The following is a 15930-nucleotide window of genomic DNA, read 5'->3' on the forward strand; positions in this document are numbered from 1 at the left end:
ATTATTTATGTCAAATAATTTTTACATCTATACATACATATGTACATACAATTTAATTTTTGCCGCGGTAACCACTCTCATATGTACATACATACATATGTCCACATACAATTTGAATTCACCCACACAAAATTAATTGCAGCCACTCCGATTGGCTTTCCGCAATTTAATAATTCGAAACCTACATAACTAAAGCAGGAAATCGTGATTTTCGTTAAACAATTTACAATTAATTAAATTCACAAAACATAAAACACGGCAGAACAGCTGACTCCCGATCAGTGCTGACACTCAAGTCTCATCAGTGCTGACACTTGACCCAAGCCGTGACTCGGTCACGACATCCATATTTTCCTTCGTGATTTTCGTATTGTGCAAAAATATTTTAATCGACTGATTGAATTTAATTCGCAAAATATTTTCTAAAGAAAAATAAAAACCTTTTATTTATATGGAATTAATATTTTGGCTTGTCTTGGTGCATTTTGATCTTTTCCTCACATCCATGAAATTGATCTTGTCCGTTTAATGAATTAATTCCAAGTTTTTTTTTTCCTTCGTTGAAAAGTTATCGGCACTCCCAATCCTACTGATCTCAATTTTCCCATATTTTTAAATACTCTTATAAATTTTCACATTTTCCCACATTGTATAAATTTTAATATCCAAGTGATTATATATCCTTATAATTATTCCCACAACTGCGAGGAAAATTATAAATCCTTCTAATTTCATTTATGCGATCTTTGCTTATTCATTGTGGTCATTAAAAAGAGGAGACATTTCTCCTTCTCACTCCTCCTCTAACCTTAAATTATACAGTCCACTTACAGCTTCGTTTCGATCTCCTCGCTTGAGAGCTCTAAGTCCACGTTTGTTGCCATTCGATTCGTAATAGCTCAGAGGACACTCTACGATGTCTCTTTCCGATTTTGTTGCCGTGTGCGAGGCATTAACGGCGTTCGAGGCTCGCGAGGCCCAGGCTTCAGCTGACGATGTGCCACTCGTCTCTATTAAAATACACTTAGACCAGCTTAAGTCACTTTGGGCAAAAGTCGAGGCAGAGTTTTCACGATTCTATAAAGCCTTGACGGCTCAAAAGAACGACGATAGTCCGAAGCACATAGCTACAATTAAAGCTAAACATGATTATTGTTATATGGTATATGTGCGAGGCGGGACTTTGTTTGGAGAGCGAATCGAGCAGTTGTCCACAAAAATGGCTCCCCCACCAGGCAGGCTCTCCGTCGATTCCACCCATCAAAGCCACACAGTTCCCCCGTGCGAAGTCGAAATCTTTAACGGAGACAGCCTGGCTTGGCCTCCATTCCGTGATTTGTTTACCGCAATTTTTATCCATAATCCAAGCCTAACACAAGTGGAGAAACTTTACCACTTAAGTTGCAAAACTCGCGGTGAAGCCAGAGTCATTGTTTCTAGGTCACCCTTGACCAATGAAGGGTTCCAGTCCGCGTGGGATAACCTCACTGCGCGATACGAAAATAATCGATTATTGATTATGAGCCAAGCCAAGCAGCTTCTACAGATCCCAGCTGTAAAACAAGAGTCTGGCAAAGCGTTGAGAGAACTGCAGACCTCAATTCAAGGTTGCTTAACCGGTCTTGAGCTTTCCGGAGCTCGTACAGACAATTGGGATATCCTTCTTATAGCAATCTGTACGAGCAAAATGCCCAAATCCACCCTTCTGTTGTGGGAACAGTCCGTTCCAAATAAGACCGCCGTCTCATCCTGGGACGACCTTAATCGATTCCTAACTGAACGCCACCGTGTACTAGAGGCCACAGATGTCCTTCAACCAAGCTCTAGCGGTCAGACCTTTCCATCCGTAAGCCGAAAACCTACGGCACGAGCTCAGGCCTTTTCCGCTCAAGTACAAGAGAGCTCAGCACCTGATGCTTGTATAATTTCGAATCCTGCGTCCTCCGATTCTTCCAGCAGCCCTCATGTAAACGTGGGAAGTTACTTCGCCTCCACTCGCAACACTGGCCTCCTGGGTACTGCAAGGGTAACTATTCATCATCGTGGCCAGCAGTTTCAAATCCGCGCTTTGATTGATATGGGATCCGAAGCGTTCTTTATTTCCCAAAGAATGTTTGAATTGATTAATCCTCCAAGCTGCAAAGTATCAACTAGCAATCGCGGCATTGATCAATGCGATGCTGGTAGCGGCGACAAAGTGTGCCGCTTACAGATTTCTCCTCCTGACGAACCGCTGCGACGGTTCCAAGCAGTCGCCGTGGTGCTGCCTAGTGTAGCTGAAGCACTTCCGTCCCGCGCCGTCCCGAATAAGGTGAAGCAGGATTCGCTTGACCTTCCGCTCGCTGATCCGCAATTTCACCAAAGAGCTCCTGTGGATTTGGTGCTTGGAGCCGAGCTCCTTCCCACTATCCTTGGGGAACGAATCATCAAGAATGTTGGTGATTCCTTCGTGGGGATCGAGACGATGTTCGGATGGGTTCTCTGTGGATCCGTTACTGGAAAATCCAGAAGGTCTCGGTCCACCTCCTCCAGCAGGCCGAAGATGTCTCTAAGGACAGCAGCACCATCCGATTAAGAACGTAGTTCTAATTGCTTCAGGTGCCGCGTTTGTCAAGGGGCACACGCGCTCCGTCAGTGCAGACAGTTTCGAGGACTACGAGCTGACGACAGGCTACGGGTAGTCTTGAGCAACGGATACTGCCCGAACTGTTTGGCTCATGAGCATTCCAATAGTTCCTGCAGGAGCACAGCAGGATGCCATCGATGTGGCAAGCAACACCACACGCTCTTGCACATCGACAGCTCTGTCGCCTACATCCAACCCAAAGAGCAAAGACCCGAAAGGCACCCGCCTTTCATTCGGACTTCTATCCAGAGGTCATCAGCCATCTCCACCCGTGTCTTGGCGATCCAGAACGCTGCCATCCCCCATCCTTAGACATGTCCAGCGAGGCAATTGCAACTTGTTGCAAGGGGGGCGGTATGTTCACGCCACCGGGTGAACAGCAGAGAGTGAGTGGTAGGGTTTTTTCCAAAACCGAATTCGGTCATACTGAGGAGGGTGACGAAGGGTTCTCCTGTAAATCGCCATATTCAATCCAGTACGAGCATCTAACCCGAACACCCGTTCTTTCATTGCTTTCGATAATAAACCTGTTTTCAACCCGAAACATTCTCGTGTGTGTCGGGACATCTAACATGTAACATAAATAGAAATAAACCAGAATTAATCTTAAACGAAGTTCTCGCGCGTTTTAATTGCATTACTCACTCACCAGACCCCTGCAGAAATTGGCACCCGCCAATCACTTGAGGCTTATTCGGGTCCTTCCGCCCCTCCACAAACAACTACTTACATCTATATTTACATAGTTAGTTCGTTTATGTGATTATAGGTTGAGTATCTGCATTTATCATTGAAGTTGGCATTCAATCTGTATAATCTGTCTGATATCATTTCGACTTTAGCTTTGTTATGAATGTCTGAGGTGGGATGGTGCCAAGAGAGTTTGAATATCATTTTTAATAGTTTGTTTTGGGCTGTTTGCAGCCTTTTAATATGGCACTTGGCAACATCCGACCACACTGGGGCTCCGTAAAACTTAACTGCCTGGAATATTGACCCGAACAGGTATAATTTGTTCTCTATAGATAAACGGGAGTTTCTATTAATAAAGGGATATAGAATTCTGGTAAGGGATTTGATTCTGTCTATACTATACCCTACATGGTCCTTAAAGATTATTTTAGAGTCTAAAATGACTCCCAGGTAGCGAACTTTTTTCTCCCAGGGAATATCGGTGCCATCCAAATCTATGGGACTATTTGGAAGATACCTGGTCGATCTTTTCCTGGAGAAAAATATTGCTTGAGTTTTGTTGGAATTAACCTGAATCTTCCACCTTGTTAAAAAGGATTGGATAGTGTCAAATGCCTCCTGTAAGTTTTGAGTAATTTCCGCTGGTAACAGACCCGTGGTGATAATTGCAGTATCGTCGGCAAATATTGAGGCAGTGCAGCCATTTAGGTTCGGAAAGTCAGAAGTATAAATGTTGTAAAGCAGTGGGGAAAGACAGGATCCTTGGGGGCATCCTGCAGGGATTTCTAGAGGGCAGAATGAGCTCTTCCAATGTAAACTAAAAATGAACGCTTGCTTAGAAAGCTTTGAACTATTTTGATGACTTACTTATTTTGATTCGGACCAGCGGCTGAATTGTGCTGTGTTCCTTACGGAAACCGAACTGCTCCTTGGGGAGTAATTCGGCATCATCTACAAAGGATGAAATTTTTTGTTTAATAATCGTTTCCAATATTTTGCTGATTGAAGACAGAAGGCTAACAGGCTGGTATGATGATGGGAACTCGGGAGGTTTATTTTTCTTTCTAATTGGGACAACTTTAGATGTTTTCCAAACTTGTGGAAAATAACCAAGTCGAAGACTAGCGTTTATAATATCGGTCAGGAAACGAATACCGCTACTAGGAAGAGCTTTTAGGCATAGGTTGTTGATATCATCCAGCCTGGGGCTTTTCTGATTTTAAGACTTTTAATAATTTCCGAGAGGGCGCTACAGCTTGTAAGGTAACTTACGTCGGGGTTAATCTCTATGGTATTTAGTAAATCTACATAGTTTTGAACATCATGTTCAGTATCAGGAAAACTTAAGCCCTGGGTACTCGAATGATTCGCCAAGAATGACACAGCGAGTGCCTCACATTTTTCTACTGCAGTGGAACACTGATCTGTTCCAATGACAAGAATAGGGATATTTGAGGGTTTTTTCTTTATTATTTTGGCCACTTTCCAAAAGGGAGAGGAGCCTTTATCCAAGTTGGACAGAAACGTGTTCCACGACTTGTTCCGATGAAGTGCTATTTCTGCGCTTATACTGCGGTTCAATTCTTTGAACGCTACTAGGTGGGCTATGTTCCTGGACCTTTGCCAATAACGACGGAGGATATTTCTGCGCGTAATTAATAGCCTTATGTGGGCCGGCAGAGGCCTTGTGCTAAATTGGGTCCTTACTTTAGGGATACAAGCCTTTAGCCTCTTTGATTACACTTGTGAATTTCTCGATCATGGAGTCTATTTGTGGAGGTTGAGTAATGGTCTCTATCAGGTCTGTTTGGAGGCTGTGGCTAATATGGCTGGCATACAGCGTCCAGTTAGCTCGCTTATAGTTGAATCTTGAGGTTTCTTCTAATATCGGCTGTGTGTGTAGTTCAATCTTAACAGGCAGGTGGTACGAACTTAACTGGTTTAATAACGTGGCTTTAGTTAGTACCTGTGAGCAGTTTGAGAGGAAGATATCCAGAGTAGAGCCTTTACACCTAAGGCTGGCAGGGACTAGAGTATGGCTAGCGGGGTAGGACATATGAATATGTAGCGACATTAATTTTTCGTGCAAAATATTTCCCCAACTGTTTGCGCGAATGCAGCCCCAGTCACGGTGCCTGCAATTAAAGTCGCCACCTAGGATGTAATTACCACTTATAGACGTAAGCTTCCGAATATTATCAGCAAAATGCTGTTTTTTAGTATGGTTCGATTGACATCCTGAAAAATAGCAGGAGTAGATGTTTGTCGATTCACAGACGTTTACAGTTTGAATGCCAATAACTTCAATGATATTAGTTTGTGGGAGTGGTAGTAATGAATGGCGAATTGTTTTCTTTATGAGAATGGCTACCCCTCCCCCCCTGGAATTTGGACGGTCGAGCCGATAACATATATAGTTAGGGTGTTTTATAGACAAGGAACTGTTTAGCCAGGTTTCGGTGAGTAAACAAATGTCAATGTTCTGTTCGGACAAAAGATCAAAAATTTCTTCTTTTTTGTTTCGAATGCCTCTGGCAATCCAAGTAATTATTTTCATGAAGTGCGACATTAATAAAGGAATTTGCATGCTAATGAGGTAATGACCTCAAACTGATCTGCATTGGTTTTGCAATTTTTAAGATTCTTAATTAAATCAAATATTAGACTTTTAATTTACTCCATGGAAAAGAGATCACCGCTCTTGGCTTCTGGGACAGTGGGGGTCGCTCAAACGCTCTGCAGTACTGGAACATTGCTATTATGAAGCCTCGGAAATGCGCCCGAATTAAACTGAGGTGGTGCCGAAGGTTAAATTCTGCCCGTGTGAACTGAGCGTCTCGAATTGTCTCGTTCTCTGAAGCTTAAGTAGCTGCGTCGGCTAGGGCAATCAATTGACGATGCCTTATGTGGACCGTTGCAGTTGGCACATTTAAAAATTGTCTCATTGCAGATTTCGGTACTATGATTCCCAGCACACTTTGCACAATAGGTATTCACTGCACAACGACTAGATCTATGGCCAAACATTTGGCATTTGTAGCATTGTGTGATTTTGTTGGATTTTTGTTTTTGGAATTCCCACTTAACTTTAACAAAATCAATAGCCGAGTAATTGTGCTTAAGGCTGTTAAGCGTGATGGATTTATTTTCACAATAAACCACGTACAAAATGACGGTGGTATTGTTCTGCCGTTTATGTTCGACCAGTTTAACGTCTCTGCATTTAAGGCCCATTTGAGTAAGCTTCGATTTAACAATCGAAGGATCCATTTTATCAAGCCCTATCAGCAGGGCTTTATACGGTTTCTCATCTTTTGTAGCGTATGAGAAAAATTCGAATCTAGTCTTAAGCTGATCGCAGGCTTTGTCAAAGTCAACTTTATGAACACAATAAAGTTTAACGCCTATTGAAATTTTTCGGATAGAGTATTCGGTGATCTTCGTGATGCTGCACACATCATGCATGTTTTGCAGTGAACATATTATAACAGTTATTGAGGGGACCTGAATTTTTGTTGGAGTCTTTTCACAGATTTGCTCTGTTTCACTTTCTCTGTCATCAATTTCTTCATTGTTTAAAGTCTGTAATGGAGCGAAATAATTTTGACGCTCGCTTGAGCGTTGACCAGTGTCTACGTTGTTGGGTTTTTTCTTTTAACTCGCGACATCACGGCAGCTGCACTTTGTCGCTTATTGCTGACTTTGAAACGGTTTGTTGGTCGTGTTTGGTTTATGATCGTAGATGATGCGCGTGGGACGTGTGTAATCATCGAGTACTCACACCAGACTGCTATTAGTAATTGATTTCAGCAAATTGAATTCAATCACAATTAGCGACACATATCCCATTCCAAATGTCACGATGATTTTGTCCAATATGAGAAAATCAAAATATTTTACGACATGGGATCTGAAGTCTGGGTTTCATCAGATAACCCTTTCAGAACGGGATCGAGAGAAGACAGCATTTTCCGTAAACAACGGAAAATATGAACTTTGCCGGCTACCTTTCATCTTAAAAAACGCGCCCAGTATATTTCAAAGGGCAATTGATGATGTTCTAGGAGAACAAATTGGAAAATTTTGTCACGTCTATGTGGACGACACAAAAGAGGATCACCTAGCGCACATAGATTGGGTTCTTCGGCGTCTAAACGATGCAAACATGAAGGTTTCTGAAGAACATTCAATGATCTTCAAACAAAAGCATTTGAAAAAATAAAATCAATATTAGAATCTGAGGATGTTTTGCTAAGTTACCCAAATTTTCACAAACCGTTTGATTTTACGACCGACGCCTCTTTCCATAGCACTCTTATCGAAATCGCAAGGAGCTTAAAGTTGGACAAAAAAAATTGAGGACACAATAGACCTTATGTAGGTACGATTCAATATAACAGGACAATACATTCGGTTACGAACAAATCGCCAACTGAACTAATAAGAGAAAAATCACCAAAACTTCTTATTGAAACTGAAAACCATTTAAAGAAAACGCAAAATGATTCACTAGAATACCATAATAAAAACAGGCAGGCTAAATCCTATCAAGTAGGAGAAGAAGTCTTGGTAAAAAAAAACAAAAGATTAGGAATTAAGACAACACCCTTATATGAAGAGGAGATAGTACAGGCAGTAATGGGCACTATCGTGCTTATAAGAAGGGGGTGGTCTATAAGGACAATATTAGATAAGGAAAAATAAGTTAAAACAAGAATTAAGAAATATCGTAATATCGTGGTCCATAAGGACAATATTAGATAAGGAAAAATAAGTTAAAACAAAAATTAAGAAATATCGTTTCATTTTACTTTAGGATTCTTTTAGTACTTCTCGTAACAGCGGTGACGGCTAAGTTAACGGAGTAGATTTGATGAAGATGTTCCCACAATCTCATATGCAGAAAATATTGAGAGCAGACACGGAACAGATCGGCAATTAACTGTCCGAGCTGGAAACTCGCCATAGGCATGCTAGGAGCCGTAACATCCTAGGTACCGCACTGAAGGTAGTTGCAGGAACGCCGGATTTCGAAGACTGGCAACAGATAAGTTTCCAGCAAAAAGAGCTCGTAGATTCGGAGAGAAACCAGGTAGAACTTAACACTAGACCCGTTTCCAATTTATAAAATAACTGTCACAGTCAACACACTAATAAAAACGGCCAAAAGCACTCACATTGACACAGGGCACCTTTTTGAAATTTTACTATCTAGAAAAAGAATAATCATATCAGAATCACAGAATATTATACTTGCAATTTCACTGGCTAAAGTAAATAATGTAAACCCAACCATCGTAAACTTTGAAGAACTAACTAAATTGGTAAATGAGCACTCTTTGAATAGCAGCAAATCTGCAATTGTTGAAGCAGTTAGCATATCATACAAAATTCAGAATGCCTATATTTTATTATTAAGTTTCCAAAGCCTAGTTTGGAGTGTAGGAAAATAACAATATTTCCCGTCCAGAAAAACGGAGTAATTCTTCGACTAGGAGAAGACAACAATGTGGGTGAATGCAGTGATCGGATTGTAGCACTGGCAAGTTGCAACAAGGCCGTCTATATTTTCTGCCAACTGTCCCTGACAGATAAATGTGCGAAGAAGGTGCATTCTGCAGCCACGGCGAACTGCGAGACTCAGCCAAGGCATTTGGATGTCATAACAATTGTGGACGAAGGCAACCTGATAATAAACACATAAGCTCTCTGACGTGAAGGTCGTGTTTTTTCATAGCTCCTGAGTTTTGATCAATATTTACTGTTTCTCTCAATTTTTAATTGAGCTTAGTTTGTTTATGTTTTCGCTGGTGTAGTTTGCTTTGCATAAAAAACAGATCTAGCTTTTTGCAATGATTGCAAAGAAAATGCACTAACAATGTTAAAACGACACAAAATAATATTCAAACGAATTTCTAACATAAACACTAGTATAACTTGACATTATTCTGAAGATAAAATGACGGAAACAGTGGTAAGTTTCATAGATACAGCCGCAAGCGTTTTAACATATTTTGATGGCAACATCAAAAACCTAATGGGGTTTCTTTCTTAACACCATACACTAAAAGGTCAAGCGAGAAACACCTTAAAATCTGAAACGACGATAGATGAAGTAATCCAAAAACTGTCAACGATGTTTAAGGGTGAAACAGTAGATCTCTCAAAGTAGATCAGCAAAAATAAAAACTTCCCAACAACTGTGTTTCAAACACAAAAGCCATTACTGAATTGATCGACGATCTTAAAGGCGCATATATTTCGGATGATCTTCCAAATGACCAAGCCATAAAATACACAACCAAAGTTGCAGTAAATGCTATGGTAAGTCACACAAAGAGTCCAGATATAAATGGAATCAGGAAACTTTGATTCAGCTAATAATAACAACAACAAGGTTGCTATAACAACAATGGTAACTGGAGAAGTACTTTAAACTGGAACAACAATACCCACAGAGCCCAATGAGGCAGAAATTATTCACATATGACATATTCACATATTACAATAACAGACAGAACGCAAATAACCAAAATACCAATAAAAAAGGCATTTGAGCCCGTTAGAATTCTTAAGAAATAAGAAACACATCCATGAAGTTGAAAAATTCACAATAAATCTAAATCTTTTCTTTTTTATTTCATGTAAAATCAGTTGTAGCCACCTCACAAGTACACTACTCCTAGACATATCAATTCTTAAAGCCTCAAAGTTAGTTGTAGCCACCTCACAAGTACACTACTCCTAGACATAGGAGCAGACATATCAAATCTTAAAGCCTCGCAAGTTCTCAGCACGCTTATTGACACTACCAATAAAATAAAAATTAATGGAATAGGACACGGGTTTGCAGAAACTATAGAATACGTTGATAAAGAATTACAATTAAATCAAGTTCTCGTAAGGCATCAATTCTATATAGTCGACGATAACTTTCCAATACCCAGTGCATTGATTAGTATGGATTTTATCAAACTGACGCAAAATTGTTAATATTGAAACCAGGCACGAAAAAACATTTGTGCCTATGCGAAATGTTGTGAGCAAGATCACGGTTATACCTACAAGATTCGACTAAACAATGCATCAGAAATTTTTACACCATCTCATAAGAATAAAAATGAAATAAAAAATACAAAAATCAGTTTTTTCATGATCGCGCAAAAATGATATATGCAATCGATAGGAAATAGTTCAGAGATTATGAATCAAAAAATGATAATTTTTACAAAAAATCGGAACTTTAAAGCTGAATATTGGGCGATTTCAACAATATATCTTGGAGTTTTTGGTTTTATCTGAAAAGTATGTTCTTTATTAATAGCATGTTTTATAAATTTTAATAATTACTTAAATCGTTTTTGAACTAGAAGCGTTCAAAATATGTACTAAATATTGGCATTTTTTTAACTTTGGTGGAATACAACTAACAAGTATCACCTAGTATCACAACCGGACTACATACACTAGGTAGGTCCCAATATGCGGAGCCCTGCAACACCGAGGCAGAAGCCATTAAACTAAGGTAACTTCGCGTAAAATATGCGCTGCAAGGTATAAGGAAGAAGGAGAGCGCTTGCGTATTTGGCTGCAGCGTCTTTGTATTTAAATGATAACATTGCGTAATGCTGTTTTGTAAATACTAACTGATTATATATATGCCTTTCTACAATGTTAGCTTGCTAATTACCTGCTTTGGGAAAACTGACAAGCCAGGTAAATGTTATTTAAGTTTATGAAAAATTGGTACTAGTTGTAGGTTGGTCCATTTTATTTCCGTTTACCTAATTGGATGTAAATATTAAGTTTTTTACCTAATTAATACAAAAAGGGTAATAAAATGACATCTTTAATAACAGGGATTAGTCAAGAGATCATTAAAAGGTTGGCTGTTATCTTGAATGTTGAAAATTTCAAGGAAATTGTAAATGGTGGAAAATTTTCCGAATATACTTAAAAAACTGCTCAACTTTTGACTGAATTGTATCGGCAAACAAAACTTACCTTAACGGTACATACGATTTTGGTTCACATAAAGGATTTAATAGAATTTCAGTGTTTACCAATTGGAGAGCTATCCGAAGAAGCACAGGAATGTAAAAGCAAGGACTACAAAAGGTTCAGATATACTAATACATTAAAAACTTCTCGTGTTAGACAAAATGAAGACCTTTTTAACATGCTAGCAGCCTCTTCGGACCCACTTATTGCATCACTGAGACACGTGTGATCACGAAAGGATTTGGAAAATAGCAACTATAGTCCCGAAATATTGAGTTTATTAGATATTTATGTAAATATTGAAAATTATTTTGAAGAAAATCAGCCATCAATAGCAAATTTTCAAAATTAACCTAAACAAAATTATTTTAAAATTTTTCTTTTTTATACCCTTGCAGAGGGTATTATAAAATTGGTCAGATGTTTGTAACGCACAGAAGGTGATGTTTCCGACCCCATAAAGTATATATATTCTTGATCAGCATGAGAAGCCGAGTTGATATAGCCATGTCCGTCTGTCCGTCCGTCCGTCTATTCGCATGTGTTTTACTCAGCCGTCTTAAGAGCTATCGGGCTGAATTTTTTTTCTGTGTTTTTTATTACCCAGGAAAAATAAAGTATGAAAACCATCAGGATCGGACCACTAAATCATATAGCTAGAAGAACTAGAAGAAACATTTTCATAAAAATTGGAGTATGCTATGAAATTTACATATGTGATAGATAATATTGGATATAAAACCCCAGATCCCAAAGTTTGAATGTGATCGGATAAATATAACACAAGTTACAGTCAATAATCCCCAAGGATATTAGCAATGAATGATATGGGAATTGAAAAATAATTTAATAAACACTTCAAAGTGAAAATCATGTGCGTTGTGAAAACTAATTATAGATAATTTCATATTCAAGGAAGTATTAGAGTAGATAGCCTAGCTAAGCATAAGCACACGTTTTGGCATACAACTAAATTGGAAGTCAACTAATAGGAATATTGTAAGAAACTGTCTAAGCCAAATTTTATGGCATTAACCACATACATATTTAGTGCTGAAGTGTTAAATTTGTGTATCCCATTAATTTTTTATTATACCCTTGCAGAGGGTATTATAAAATTGGTCATATGTTTGTAACGCACAGAAGGAGACGTTTCCGACCCCATAAAGTATATATATTCTTGATCAGAAGCTGAGTTGATATAGCCATGTCCGTCCGTCTGTGCGTTTGCGTTTTACTCAGCCGTCTTAAGAGCTATCGGGCTGAAATTTTTTTTTTTCGGGATTTTTTATTACATGGGAAAAATAAAGTATGAAAACCATCTGGATCGGATAAATGTAACCATATAACACAAGTTACGGTCAATATAATAATCGGCTCTGCGCCCAGCTCTGCCGGCAGCGCTGCTTGCTGTCTACTACGTCTTTCGTCATCAACAGAGTACATGCATACACACACAGACGCAACGCTACATGAACTGTATGTGTATGCGTGCGTTGCTTTGCTTTGGAAGGGAAGAAGAAGAACAAATTGTAGTATAAAGAGTAAAAGAGTAAAATAGTTTTGTTTGTATATTGATGAATTGAGTTGCAGAAAACAAATTTTGAACATGTAAAATTATAATTACCAAGGACTGCAAGGGTATATAAACTTCGGCATATCCGATGTTAGCTTCTTTGATATTTTCTTTTTGTAACAAGAACAATGAAAAAATCCATTTGTGATTAAAGAAAACCGGGTTTCGCTCCATTTTTAGAGGAAAAACATGCTTGGAAATTGTATTGTATTGTATTAAAGTATAGGATATAGTTGTAAACTATCAACCTAACTATATTTTACAAGCACTGGCAACTAAGGCCTTCGGCTTAGACGAAAACTACATCCATACACTAGCCTGGGATTCGAACCCGGATCCTCGTTGTTCAGTTGACTAAATGACTAGGCCACTTAGACAACTCATCTACCGAGGACTGCATGCTTGGAAATATTTTCTGACTTTGACCTTGAATATTGCACCACGAACACATAGCACTTTTGACAAACATTTATTTTGAAGCTTATTTATCATTTTTTATCATATGCTTTTTAAATTTTTAAAATCGCTTTATTGGTTTACAAGCTATGATTTTTGCAATGTAAAATGTCAAAATGCCACTGTGCGCCGCCACTAGCCAACGGCCAATTCTGCCCTTTTGGACCGCGTAGTAAAATACGTTCACACGTTCAATAAAATTTGTTAGTTTGGTAGAAATAGATAAGGTTAATAGGTCTGCCGAATTTGATTGCGATACTCAAAAAATTGACTTTAGCTTTGTTAGTTTTTAAGAAAATCAGTTTTATTTAATTTTCGGGGGCGAAACCACTTTCGTGTCAAAATTTGTAAATAGTCAATATCGGCGCGTCTATTAAGCTAGTTTACATTCTAAATTTAATGTCAGTAGCTGTCATAGGTTTTAAGAAAATCTGTTTTATATAAATTCCGGGGGCGAAAGGGGTCGTGGCAAAAAGTTTGAACAATTAGTTTCTGCGCGCTAACTAAACGAGTATATAAACTAAACTTAATGTCTCTAGCTGCTATACTTTTTAAGAAAAACAGTTTTTTGTAAATTCTTTGGGCGTGGCCAAAATTTCAATTAACTTTATACATTTACATACTATACAAGTATATGTATATGGTATATGGTATATGTACATACATACCAAATTTGGTGGCTCTAGCTCTTATAGTCTCCGAGATCTGCGTGTTCATACAGAAGGACGGACAGACTGACATGGCTAGATCGACTCGGCTGTTGATCCTGATCAATAATATATATTGCTTTATAGGGTCGGAGAAGCTTCCTCCTGTCTGTTACATACATTTTGGCAACTTTCACCCTACGGGTGCATGGTATAAAAAGCAGAAAAAAATGTCTTAGCAATAACTAAAAGTATGTATCAACGTTGGATCCCTAAAAGCGACCAAAACAAAATGTGCAATAACTGATTGCACTAATAACACTGCATGCGCTGTTGCATTGACAGAATTATACTAACAGAATGGGAGTCGACAGCGTAAGCATATGTAAATTGTATCTGAAGCCTCGCAAGATAGAGAATACAGAATTTTCAAAGGGGTAATACTTTTTTTGGGACTAAGTGGCACCCCCTAGGCTTTTCTAAATTTTCGATCATGGTAGTTATAGATAATAGTGGAGGACATAGGTATTGAAAATTTAGCCAAGTATGTCTGCTTTTATAAGGATGACATTCTTTTTCCAGTCAAAGTCAAACATCTAGTGGTGCGGACATGAACATTAAAAAAGTAAGAAAAAAAACAAGTAAATGTTTAAAGTGAACATAAATATATATATGTATCCGAAATGGAAAGTCAAAAATAAGTTACAATGATAATTTATTTTAGGCTGTGCCCATTAGTCGAGTATAAGATTGCCGGCAAGAACAAAGTACGTGTCATGTCGTACGGTAATAATAAACAGATGCGCTCAACCTTTTTGCAACATAAAGATAATTTCGTTTTTAATACCCTTGCAGAGGTCAGATATTCGTAACGCACAGAAGGAGACGTTTCCGACGGAATAAAGTATGTATATTCTGAGTCGATATGGCCACGTCCATCTGTCCGTCGGTGTGTATGTGTTTTACTCAGCTATTTTAAATGTTATTAATAAATGATAGTTTTTGATATAAAACATCAGCGTTGTCAGCGTTTATAGCGATAAAAAAAAGTGCAGTGATGCCTGGAAGGTTTTTTTGTGCAGTGATGAATTGACTTACAGAAAAAGCGTTTAGACCTACGTGTGCTTCGGAGTGCATAGGTAAAGCACAAGAAGATACAAACTAGAATTTTTTTACTGTGATTAATTATAATAAACCTTGTAAAGATTTAATCGTATGTAAGTTTTCAAAGCAAAACAAATGTTGAATTTACAGCCGCTTTATCTTTTTTTGTTGTAAGATATACGCTACACCAAAGAAATTAAATAAATAAATACTGTGAGTGATTATTGATATGAACGAATTGAATTAAAACAGTTCTTAAAATGTATTAAAATAAATATTGGATGATGCTATATACTTATAATTTTTACTTTCTCGTGACCTAAAGGTATAGTGATCCGTACCGGACAATTTAAGTTTACCAACCCCTGGTAAAAGAAAGGTTAAATATTAGTTTCAATCCAATTGTGTGTCTATTAATTTAAAAATATTCAAGAAGCAAACATCGGTCGGATGTCGGATGCTCAAATCAAGCTTCTCGAAACGATTATAAACAATCAGATAAGAACAAGCCTTTTGTGAGCGCTAATTTCGCACCGGTAGAGGACCGCATCCACCACAATAAAATTCAATGATTCCAAGCACATTTATCAATGTTTTTGTCAGCATTTCAATTTGGCAGCTAAGGTATGTTCATATCACAATTTTTCTGAACACAAATTTCACTATTCTTCTCGTGCGTGGCATTTCAAAATCGTTAATTTCTTCAACAAATTTCATCAATAAGTTTCGTTTTTCAAATATTTGCGTGTTATATAAGACTTCATTTTAAGGAACATTTTGTATAGTTCTACCTTGATATTTCTCAACAAAAAAAGCTTCTCGATCGT

The sequence above is a fragment of the Drosophila willistoni genome, unplaced genomic scaffold (genome assembly GCF_018902025.1).
Source record: "Drosophila willistoni isolate 14030-0811.24 unplaced genomic scaffold, UCI_dwil_1.1 Seg169, whole genome shotgun sequence".
NCBI lineage: Eukaryota > Metazoa > Arthropoda > Insecta > Diptera > Drosophilidae > Drosophila > Drosophila willistoni.